Below are 12,472 nucleotides of genomic sequence, written 5' to 3'. Positions count from 1 at the left end.
GGAGAGGGATGGATGCAGAGGGAAGCTTGAGAACCAGGAAAGAGGGATGTGCATGAGGACAGGAAAGGACCACCACAGGCTGGAGGAGATGAGAGTCCCCAGACCGAGGCCACAGATGCACTGGAGTGGGTGGGGGTGCCCGCATTGCTTCTCTCACTCATCAACTTCTATTGCTTCTTCAAAAGTAAAATTTCATGACATCAATTAAGCTTATATGACAGCAAGTGAAAATAAGAAATAATTATTATTTGCTGAGGAAAGGCAATTTCCATAAAGGAGATGCTAGTATGTGTAATTTCCACATAATTTAATAACTCATCTTTTACAATTAATCCAAGAGACAATTGAGAAAAAAATAAAACTTTTGCACCAGGATGCTAACCTTCAAAAGCCCAAAATCTGAAGCATTTTATTTCTCATTAACTTGACATCTGATGACCACAGATTTTAAATACCTTTAACCATCCCATGAATACACACATTTAAGAAATACCCTGTAATAATGGGTATTATGTGCTCACTAAAGCAATTCCTTAGAGTTCTAGAAACAATACATTTTTTATTCAAACCTATATGTAATAATTCTGGCAGTCCAGAGTTTACTGGAGAATATTATTATCTTGACCTTCACTTCAATTTCCTAATTACTTAACTTCATTAAAAATGAATAGACTTTCCGTTGATTTCCCACCAATTATTAAACATCCATTCCCCGTTTGCTGAATCTGAGCTCACAGAGGGCTTTTCGGAGTTAATAACCTTACTTTATCATCTGGCCTCAGTCACTTCTCTTCCTCCTATCTTTATTTCTGCTCCTTAATTCACATTTATTGAATTTATGAGTAGGGCATGACCCTATGATTATCAAAAGCCCTTTCAAAATGAAAATTTTACTGAAAAATTACAAGCTAGTTTTAGTTTTTCCTTCCAACATGTTCTTATTCCCCAGGCCAGCATTTCCCTACTCATAGGTCAGCATTTTATTACCCATAGATCTGTTTTTAGCCTCACTCATCAAGTTATATTTAGGCAAATATATTGCAAACATATTAATGAGTAATGTTCTGCCATGAATTTTATGAATTATGAAATTTCTCTAAGTTATACAAATTATAAGACAAAAAGAATCGATTTGTTTATCATCTGTTTTAAATAACTTGCTCGGTTCACAAAAAAAAAAACCCAGAAGTGACAGTTTTATTTACATACAAACTTTCTCTGAGAATGACTATTAACCCATTTTTACGACCATAGCACAGAACTAAAGACTGAACTGAACTCAAAATGATCTCTAACATAGATCTCCAAGAGTGACCACATTTGAACAATCTAAGAGATATATATCCTTCCTTATTTTTCAGGATCTCTGGGGAATAGGTTACAGTATACTTTAGGGCTTGATCTGTTGGCTAAGATGCCTTCTCTAACTCATAATCCAAACGTGCAGGTAAAGAGAAATAAAGCCCAGATTCTCAACATTCTTGGTAGATGCTTATCCTGGTTAGTGTTATGATTGCCGTGATGAACACCAGTACCAAGCAATGTGGGGGGAAAGGAATTACTTTTTGGTAATTACTTTTTTTGGATTACTTTCCACATCGCTGTTCAAAACCAAAGAAGCTAGGACAGGAAATCAAGCCCAGCAGGAGCTGATGCAAAGGCCATGGAGGAATGCTGCTTAGTGGCTAGTTCACCATGGCTTGCTCAGCTTGTTTTTTTTAATAGAACCAAAGACTACCAGTCCAGTGATGGCTGTACTCTCATGGCCTGGGCCCTCCCCACCAATGACTAATTAAGAAATTTCCCTACAGGCTTGCCAACAGCCACATCTTTTTCTCAATGGAGGCTCCCTGCTCCCCAGTGAATCTAGGTTTGTCAAGTTGACATAAAACTAGCAGACACAATGTTCTTTAGTGACTGTGGTTATAAAACAACCATAAAAATATGTAGTTGAAATCATTATCACTATGAACTTCCTAATACCTAGTCAACCATTCATTTACTTTGAGCAATAGCCAAGCTAAAACAGTCCCATAAAATGAAATTATGTATACTAAAAAAAATGGACACTTATGTTGAGTTCATAATAAATTTTTCTACTAGTAAGAAAAATAATCTCTCTTGGATGTGTTTTTATGAGTCCTAAAGATGAAAAATGAGAAACATTATTGGGATCTTTCTGGATGCCAGGCATGGTACTTCACGCAGTACATGGGAGCCATGCTTTGCAGCACTCTGTGGGGGGAGCAGCACTGTTACCCCCTTTTCTGGTGATGGGATTAAGGAGTAAAGCCAGCATGCAAACCTGTGTCCCTGTCCCTAATATAGTACTAACGAATTATAGACACTATTCTTACTAAGATGATTAAGATGGATAAAAATATCTACTTATAAAATATGTCTTTGAATTCTCATTAGTTTTGTGATATCAAAGATGTACAGGGGGCTGGAGAGATGGCTCAGTGATTAAGAGCAAAGAATGCTGGGAAAGAGAACTGGGTTTGGTCCCCAATTCCCACATCAGGCTGCTCACATCTGCCTGTAATACTAGCTCCAGGTAGTCAACACCTCTGGCCTCCACAGGCACCTGCACACACACACATACACACACGCACACACACACACACACACACACACACTCAATACAGACACACACACGCAAATAAAAAAAAACTCCTTTAAATTTAAATGACCCAGGAAGAACAAAAAAAAACTTCTAAAAGACATGTGTTCGTGTGACAAATCCTATTTCAAACTCTATTGTTTTTAAGTTTGCTTGATTATTACATAATTTTTCTAGATCTAACTAAATTTATTTCTTAAATATATGTAACTATTTTAAACATAATTTCACTTATTTCAGACTTTATTTATACTTTCAAGAAATACATGGTGCTTGTTGGTTTTATGCTAAATTAAAAGAGGCAGTTTAATATTTAAAGATATGTTAGTCTATCTTCAGTATGAATATCTTACAGAATATTGAATGAAGAAACTTCCTTCTAGTATAAATGTAACTTTTAATTAGGAAAACAGCAAACTATGTTGACCAAGTAAATGTCATTGTTTTTTTAAGATAATCCGTGTTGTCAATACTATGAGCACACTTCTAAACAGGTGAGTACTTCAGTTAATACGGAAAATCCTCTTACTATTTCAGTTTAATGTTTGACATTGTTATTTAAAATCAATCTGCTTCAAAAGCCATAAACTTTGACATTTGATTCATAACTCAGTTACCTTTTCTGATTGTTTCCTTTCCCACTGTAAGCTCATTCGTATCCTGCCCCATGCCATTCTTAAAGATCAGAATTTGCACTGAGGTCTTCTGAGAAAGTGTCTTCATTCTTCTGGAAAGTACGGGCTTGGTTTTCTGACTTTTGACATCAGTGGGAAGCATCAACCCATGCATTGTCTAAGTCACTCTCTTCGTTAACAGCAGATGGTCTAAAAGATAGGTTTTTTTTTTAAATTCAAGTCAGTATTTGGCATCAGATTTAAAGATGGACACGTCATGCCTCCCTTCTCCCTGTTTCCTCTGTCACACACACTGGCCAGTCTCCACTTAGATGCTGGTTTTCTGAAATGCTACCTCCAGCTTCTCCAGCTTCCCACTAGCCGTGACATAAGCTACGGCAAGCTGTCTGCTCTGATCGCCTGCATAAATCATCATTTCTGAAGGGAACAGATGTTCAGGCTATGAAAGAGTAATACCACAATTTAGTCCTAATTAAAACTCACCTTAGCCTGCCTCTGTCTCTGATCACATGCACCTGGCTTCAAGGGTCCCCTGAAAGGGTCCAGTGTCCTTTGCTACTGCAAACCAACCTGAGACATGAACCCTTGTGTTCTTTCCTTTGGGGAAATTCCGTTTCCTCGCTGATGCATTTTCCTTTGCTGCTGCTTCAGAGCTGGCGACCTCTAATCAGTGACCTTCGTCGGCACTTCTGTGAGGCGCGGGGAGGCACTTTCTAAACTACTTCCCTGAAAGTGAAGAACAGCTTTTCATTAACAGTTTACTTTGACCTAGACATTTTCAAAGGCGTGCGCGGGGATTCGGTTTGAAACTCCCACCAACATTAATGGGAACGTAGCTAAATTACTATGTTAGGCACTGAAAACTATATGGGTAAACGGGGGAAGGTAGCCCGTTACACACAAAACCGCTGTCAGTCTCCCTCTCTTTTTAAGGGGTTTCATTTCATAAATAAGTAATTTTTACCTGAACCATCTACCTTACTCAGGCATTCGATCTGTTTTAGATATTATTTTTAAATTACGCATTATATAGAAACACAGTGATGCCTCCATCTATTATTTGTACTAATGAGAGAAATATGTCTATTTATATACCTAAAAATATCTAGTTTACCTGTTTGCCCAAAGTTCAAAGTAATCATTCTCTTTTAGCACTCACTATGAAGGAAATGTAATTCCTTTTACCTAGAAACAGTCTTTTGCGTATGTGCATTATGATCACAGCAGCACTATTGGCAGCTGAAAGGTAGAAACCAAATGCCTATCGATGGATGAGTGGATCAACTTAGAATATACAATGATGGCATATTATCCAACCACAAAAAGGAACAAAATGCATATGTGTATATATGTATGTGTATATATATATATATATATATATATATATATGCTGCAAATAGGATACACTCAAACACATTGCACTAAGAGAAAGAAGAAAAGTGACACATGATTCCCTTTATATAAAATATCAAGAATTTAGGTAAACTCGCAGAAAGAGAACAGAGGTAGAGTTACATGAGTAGGAAAAAGAGGGGCATACAGAGAAACTAAGTGAAAAAAATCTCACCAGAAATGGCTGCAGAAATGAGACTTAAACAATGCCAAGATTACAGACGACTAAGGACTGCCAGGAGAAGGAGAATTAGCCTTTCCCAGGGATGAATCGCTTTATTGGGTGTCCAGTGTACTGATGAGACTTGAAACTATATACGCACTAACTGCAAAAACAGACTCAGCAGGTTGTATTTATATACATTGTACACACATACACACACACTTACATACACACACATGTAACAATAATACTCAAAGAAAACGGCTACCAACTTGAGGGTAGGAGGACACAAGGAAGGGATTCAAGGGAAGATAGTTGGAAGGGATTGGAGGAAGGAAAGAGAAGGGGAAAGTGATATAATTTTATTTCAATTAAAAAGATATTTTTAGCCAAGTGGATCTCTGTGAGTTCGAGACCATCCTGGTCTACAAAGTGAGTTTCAGGAAAGCTGGAGCTGTTACACAGAGAAACACCATCTTGAAAAACCAAACTAAACCAAACAAAACATTTTTTAAAATACAGTATGAAGAAAGGCTAGGGGTGACATGTGTGTTTATAATCCTAGCACTGGAGAGGTTGGGATAGGAGGTCCCGGAGGTGTGCTGGTCAGTCAGACTAGCTGAATTAAAGCTCCAGGTTAAGTGAGATATGCTGTCTCAAACAATAAGGTGGAAAGCAATTGAAGAAGGTGCCTAACCTTAACCTCTGACCTCCATGTGTGTAAGCACACACATGCCCATGCACAGTTCTGACACATCCAAGTCACTCTATACATGTTACTATCCCCTACTTCCTACAGATGTAGAATAAATTGGTACATCAGGACCCAAAGCCGAATCTATAACCATTCGGGCAGAGGGAACTGCAAGGAACTGGTTATGTAAGTGAAAGGCAAGTCAGAGCCACAATCAAGGAGAGTGTGCTTAGCCAATGACTGTAGCAAGGCAAGAAACAGAAGCCAGCAAGGCCGGAGAGAGGAAGGGTGGCTTTTGGACTTAGAGACTCTGTCAGGTTCCCTTTGGATTACTTTAGTCAGGACTAGCATGAAACAAGCAAAGCTCCAAATAGATTTCTAAAGCAAGCCTAAATTTTAATAAAGCTCAAAGGTAACTTATAAATTATGATTTATATTTATTTTTATTTAAAAATTCGTGTATTTTGAACATATTATACCCCCTCCGCAACTCCTCCAAGATCCTTACCTTACTGCCCACCCAACTTCATGTTTTCTCTCTCTCTCTGTCTCTCTCTCTGTCTCTCTCTCTCTCTCAAAACAATTAATGAAAATCAAAACTAAAAACAAGTTTCTGTCTGTCTGTCTGTCTCACTCTTTTGCATGCGTGTGCAGAGTCCCTGGAGTGTAGCTGACACCCACGGGAGAAAACTAGCTCCCCCACAAGCAGACATCCCCTGCCAAAAGGGCAGGGCTAGGGCTGGGACCTCCTTTTACTCCCTTTTCCTTCTCAGTGCTGGGATTTTTGTCTGGTTTGAACTGGTGAAGGCCTGGCATGTGCTGTCATGGTTATATATGCATTTTAAAGGTATTCCCGCTTTCTGGATTTCTGTTATTGTTTTTAAACTTGGGAAAACTCAAGTTTTCATTGGTTTTTATTCTGTCTCTGCCTCCTAGGTTCTGGGATTATAGGCATCTGCCACTATAACCCACTTGAAATACTCAAAATTTTATAGAACTAAAGAAAGTTTAATTTGTAATAAAATAGCACTAAGGAGGGTAAAACACATTAGTGCTTTATTGAACAGGAAACATAGCAAAAAATCCAGAGCATGGGACCCGAATCCAGGTTCTTTGCACCTGCATCTGGGTCTTGCCTCTTACTGTAGCTCTAAAACGTTTGGAGGGGCGGGGGAGAGAATCACTCAATTTGATTTTACGTTCATTGTTCCGGAACTAGGTGACATTGCCTTGATTTTGTGGATGAAGAGAACGGTACTAGGATGAAATAAACAAGGAAATCTTCACAGTTTATACAAAAGGTCAATCTGAGGAAAGTCTCAGACGATGACTGCATACCCTTCCTCCCTAACTGTTATTCCAGGGCATAAGAATTGCCTCAAATAGCCAGGAATTCTACTCATTTTAAAATGGCCAGATTTTCCTGCCCCTTCCCAGCTGCGGCACTCTGGAGAGCAAATCTTGCACCTTGCCTGAGCAACACAGTAGAGCTGAATCCTGTTAGCAAGGGTGTGGGAGAGCTGGACCCATTACTTGTCTGTCATATGGCATCCCTCCTTCCCCTGCCTCTTGTCAGCAGCAGCAGGTGGGAGAGCTGGCCCTGCCCCTTACTGGCTGCAGCACTCTGGAGAGCAGGCCCTGTACCTTCCCTGGGCAGCACAGTAGAGCTGACCCTGACAGGGAGAAAGCTGACGCAGAAGGGAAAGATGCTCCCTTTACTCCCCCAACCAACTGTGGTTGGCAGAAGAGCTGGCCCCGGGGTCATGAGAGCAGGAGAGCTGGCCTTGTCCAGTACCAGCTGCATCACTAGGGAGAATGGGCCCTGAACCTCATCTGTGCAACACAGTAAAGCTGGCCCTGTTGGAAGTGGTGTTGGTGAGCTTATCCTAAAGGCATTGAGAGCAGAACAGACCCCACCCCTTGGTGCCTGCTGCTTTAGGGAAGCAAGCAGGGGCAGTGCTGGAGAGCTGGCCCTGGTGGTGAGGATGAGGGAGATCAGGCAGGCTGACTAACCCAGCTACTACCCAGGTCCAGACCCAGGTCTCTGAGTTGGCCCACGCCAACATCCACCCCATCTATGAACTTCTGGAGCATGTGAAGGGGCTGGTTCTGCAGATCCATAGGTGCAGGATCTCTAACACACAAGGCAACAACAGGCTATTCAAGAGGAGTCCCAGTGAGGGCCCAGTAGCAATAGTGTGGCAGAAGCCAGAGGCATCGAGCCAAACCAATGACTAATTGGAATAAACACAAGTAAAAATGTATGGACTAAAGGTATGCTGTGTAACTGGGCCACACTGCAGCTTCCATGACAAGATTTTTTTTCTTTTAAATTTTATTTTACTTTATTTGGGGTTGAGGTTGCAAGAGCAGAGGGCAGATATGAAGGGGCAGGGAGATGAATGGGATCGGGATGTATGATGTGAAATTCACAAAGAATCAACAAAATGTTTTAAAAATGTAAAAATAAAATGGCCAGATTTTCCATAACACACATTCCCTACTTAGCATTGTCTAGCTGCTTTTATTAAGAGACTATATATTATAACTAATGTAATAATATATGCAACCTAGTCACTTTATTACAGTCACTAAAGCTGCGGTGACTCTTCCAGATCTTTGGGTCTCTAAGCAGGTAGAATGGGTGGTTTTCTCAATCTTAGCAACTAGGGTCGTTTCTACATTTTTTGTTGTGGGTGTGTCCTGTGTATTGTGGAATGTTTCGAGACTTTCCAAGCTCCTCTGTGCTAGGCACCCACAAATGGGTGGGGCAAATGAAAATATTACTTCTGCTTGGGAAGGATCACAGTAGCAAAATGTGAGGTAAGCCCATCTAGGGTCCAGGAGTGGTTAGCACATGCTTTGACTCCAAACTTTGCTAAAGCGTTCCCCATCCCTGCTGTTAGGCCACAGCCCTGGAACGCCGCACAGTGTCACGTTCTAGAGTGAGTCGCGTTCTAGAGTGAGCTTTCTCTGCCCCCTTCAGGCTTTCCGTCTATGTGCTCCTCATTTCATGGAACTTCAGTATCTTTGCATATGTATGTCAACTAGGCTTTGAGCATGTCTAAGACAAGCAAAATGCTTTGACCTTTGACCCGCTGGTATCTGGGTACATTGTAAACAATGTGATTGGGATATATTTAACAAAATAAGAATATATTTCTTTCTGAGCAGCCAGAGTTAAACACAGTGGATGGAACACTGCAATTCTCAACCAATATTTACAAAATGCACAACAAATATGTTAGATTAGGGAATGCTTAGCACCTTGGTAGCTATTGGGGTTGATAGTAAGCAATACTTTTACTTGGTAAATATTTATTTACTTTCTTTGTATTTTGAGGGAAAAAACTAGACTTTTATATTTCTGATTAACCGTTTTATTATTGTAGTTTTCTTGAAGTATCATGGAGGATAACCCAGAAAAGCTGAAGCAAAATGTCCAGAGGCTCAGCATATACCATGCATTGGCTTCAGTATTCTAAACCTATGGGGCTGAAATGAGCTTTAAATGTTATTGGCTTAGGGGATGGAAAAGTGGATCCATTGGTAAAATGCTTGCCCCACAAGTGTGAAAACCTATGTTTGGATTCCTAACACCCATAGGACAATTGTGGAGCAGAGACACACTTCAATTTCAGACTCCGTGTACTTATTTGAGAGCTGGGTGGTGGACCCGCAAACAGCTGAAGGAGTAAAACAACCAACAACACTCTACATTATATAATAATTTACACAAGTATTTGTTGAATAAGGATCTACTGCCTATTTTCCCTGCAGTTCCTGTTGTAGATTCTGTTCTCAGAAAACAGCACAAAGTTAGTTCTTGGCCTGAGAAGAAAGGAAGATGCTTGTCGTGTGGCAGGGTCTAGGGCAGAAGTATGCAGGAACTGAAAGAACAGGGGGCAGAGGCTCCTCACAGAGATCAGTGGTCAAAAGGCAAGTCAGGCAGGATTCAACAGGGGGAAAAAACAGAAAAGCAAATGCCAGGTGGAAAAGACAGTGTAGGGCGAAGGCTGAGAAGACCGAACACAATATGCCAGAGAGAGAACAGAGGTGTCAAGGAGTAACTGGGCCTGCACCTCAGATGAAGCCCTGCGAAGTCCCACATAGCTCAAAGCAGGTCCTTCTAGAGTTTTAACAGACAGAACGATTCAAAATCCTTCCCTTACATTACAGAAAATCTATTTTGCAACAGGACAAAGCTACTGGAGGTGAAGGAGTTCTAGAAACCTGTCTCAAAATGTAGGCCACAGAACTACTATAGGAGAACAGAAAACTCAGGAACCCTCCTATTGATAGAGATGAAGTGATGTGTTTGCATCATAGCACTGAAGACACGACTTCAAACCCAGAAATATAGTCAGGAAGCTGATGGCAATAGTGAATATATTACACCTAAAGTCTAGAAGAAAGAATCAGCCGGAGGGTCTGCAGAGCTCAGAAAAGACTTGACTCAGCTTCAGCCCCGCTGAGAAAGGAGGAAGAGGATTCTGTTGGACAGTGGGAATGGGCAATGGGAGCACTAATGGAAACCTGAGGGGACTCTAAGGTGTATGAAACAACACACCAGGCTGAGTATCAAAACAAGAACCTCAAGTCTATCCCAAATTACTTCCGAACATGTCTGTCTTTCACTGACTTCCTCAAACCCAAAAAGTCTCAGCTCCTAGGACAAAACTCTCTGGTACCTTTGTAAGAACTAGAATCCCAGGGTTGGAGAGATGGATCAATGGTTAAAAGCGTTTGCTGCTCTCACAAATGGGACTCCCGTTTGGATCCTAGCACTTACACTGGCTAACACACAACTACTTGCAACTCCAGCCTGAGGGTATCTGACTCTCTGGCACCCAAGCACCTGCACACATCACACACACCACAAAATACAAATAAAAATACTTTTAAAGGAAATAGAATACCACTCTTAATCCCTTCTTTCCTTCTCTACCACCTGTGTGTGTTGGGATTACAAAGGGGGTTAGCCTGTACCCACAGGTCCCTAAGTACTAACCAGTAGCTATTCTAAGGGAAGTCATCTTTTGTTTCTAATAATGATTGTAAAGCAACTATGCTACTTATGATACCATGGGGACTATAAGGAGAAGGGTCAAGTGAACCCAGATGTCCTGAACAGGATCTTCTCGCTGTGTGCAGTCAAGCAGGTTGCTCTGGGAAGGCAGTCTGCCCTTCTACTGCCACCTCAGTGTCTCACCATGTTTCATGGATTTGGTTCTTTACACATCTTAGCATCCACTGCACAACAGTGCACATCTGTGACATCTGGCCATGCCCTGTGCCAAAAACCTGGCAATGAACAAAGCAATTACTGTGGTCCCTGCCTTAGGCAAACTTGGTCTGGGTGGAACAGCAGACCTTTCATCAAAAATTACAAATTGGTGATTATAAATAAGATAAAGGTGAAGGGGGACATTAAGAATGCAGTGTGGATGCATCCCTCCAGGTAGGAGCTACGCCAGAAAAGAGCCAGATCAGACGTCATCCCAAGCATGGGCTTCAATAGCTCGAACTTTAGCACTTCCTCCAGGGTTGCTTTTCTCTTTCCTTTATTTTATTTTATTTTGAGGAAGATCTCACTGTGTAGCCCAGGCTGGCTTCAGTTTCTCAATGCTCCTGAGGTTCCTAAGTGCTAGGGCTACAGGCTTGCCCCATCATGCCCACCTAGACTCTTCTTGAATCTCTTTGTTAATAGCATTGTTCTCGACAAAGCCTTGGCTCTACACAGCCAGCAAAGGGAGCTCTTTTCTTCCTTGGTATTTCCACTGAAACTCTAGCAAAACCTGCTGGCTTCCAGAACCATGGTAAGCACAAGTATGCATTTCCAAGTTTATTGTTCAACTACAAAAGAATTAATCTTTAAATACATTTTTGAGTGGGTTTGATAAATTAAGGTTGGACATTTGTTGTTGTTATCTTCCTGAGACTCCCCTTCCTGGATGATTAAGATCCAACTATGCAAAGATGAAGGGGTAACTGGGATCCCGTGATGATTTATGGCTTAATATAAGCTTGCAAAGCCCTTAGCCAAAGGAAGGGCTCTATCTCAGCTTCCAGAGACTAGGAAGCTGTAACTGTTCATAGACTTACTCTCCTAAAGACTCAGATAATTCTGTAGGCCAATGATGGATTCCATTTCATAATCTATGTCCTTTTTATGAGCTTCGTTCTTTATCAAATCATGAAAAAGAGAATGCACTTTATAGGCTGTTTGTGTTATCCGCGTTTGTTCAATTCCCCCTTTAAAAAGAGCCATAAAATAAAATAATCCTAAGTGATCCCCACATTATCATTTTCCATTTTGCATGTGCCAGGCAAAAGAATTCCGCCTTCTTCTGCCGGTAGACTAACAGCAACTAACTTGGAACCTCAGCTGATAAAGCCTACCAACAATTTTTAATTTTCAAAAACTCATTCTTTTGTGGTTGGATAATAAACTTGAAAGCACAGGCTGCTGTGGCTGTGAGGCAGGTACAGAGAATGACATTAAATACGAACAAAGCATCTGACGAGCACAAGGTGAGCTGATAAAATGGAGATGCCCTGACAGTAAGAAAACATACTGCTCCATTCAATTACAACATCTGCGCAGAAGACAATCGCGTCTGTGTTTGGTAAATAGATGAGATCCAGGCCACATTCCTGCATTCCTCTCTGCTTCTAGGCACTCCCTCTTCTCAAACTCCCTGAGCTGTTTGTGCATGTTCTTAGGTGTCATCGCATATCGCTATAGGCATGATGGCTATATTTAACTAATAATGACAGAGGTTGTCACTAGGTTTTAGCTCAGTAACACCAATCTGACACATCATTTGAAGTATGTCTTCAATTTATATTTGATTAAAATCATAAACACCCCATCGACTGTGCCAATCAGAATGTTGACATCCTTTCCCTGAACTTTTGTATGAACTTTCTTCAGGTGAATTACAGTAGCTGAAAGGTAAAGA

General features: G+C 40.9%; 1 pseudogene; it reads right to left on the bottom strand.

The window, feature by feature from the left end:
* Positions 1 to 12,472, bottom strand: part of LOC142844285 (doublecortin domain-containing protein 1-like) — a 154,493-nt pseudogene that overhangs the window by 132,449 nt on the left and 9,572 nt on the right.

The sequence above is a fragment of the Microtus pennsylvanicus genome, chromosome 2 (assembly GCF_037038515.1).
Source record: "Microtus pennsylvanicus isolate mMicPen1 chromosome 2, mMicPen1.hap1, whole genome shotgun sequence".
In the NCBI taxonomy this organism is placed as follows: Eukaryota; Metazoa; Chordata; class Mammalia; order Rodentia; family Cricetidae; genus Microtus; species Microtus pennsylvanicus.
The sequence above is the reverse complement of the archived record's forward strand: the minus strand, read 5'-3'. Positions and strand labels throughout refer to the sequence as shown.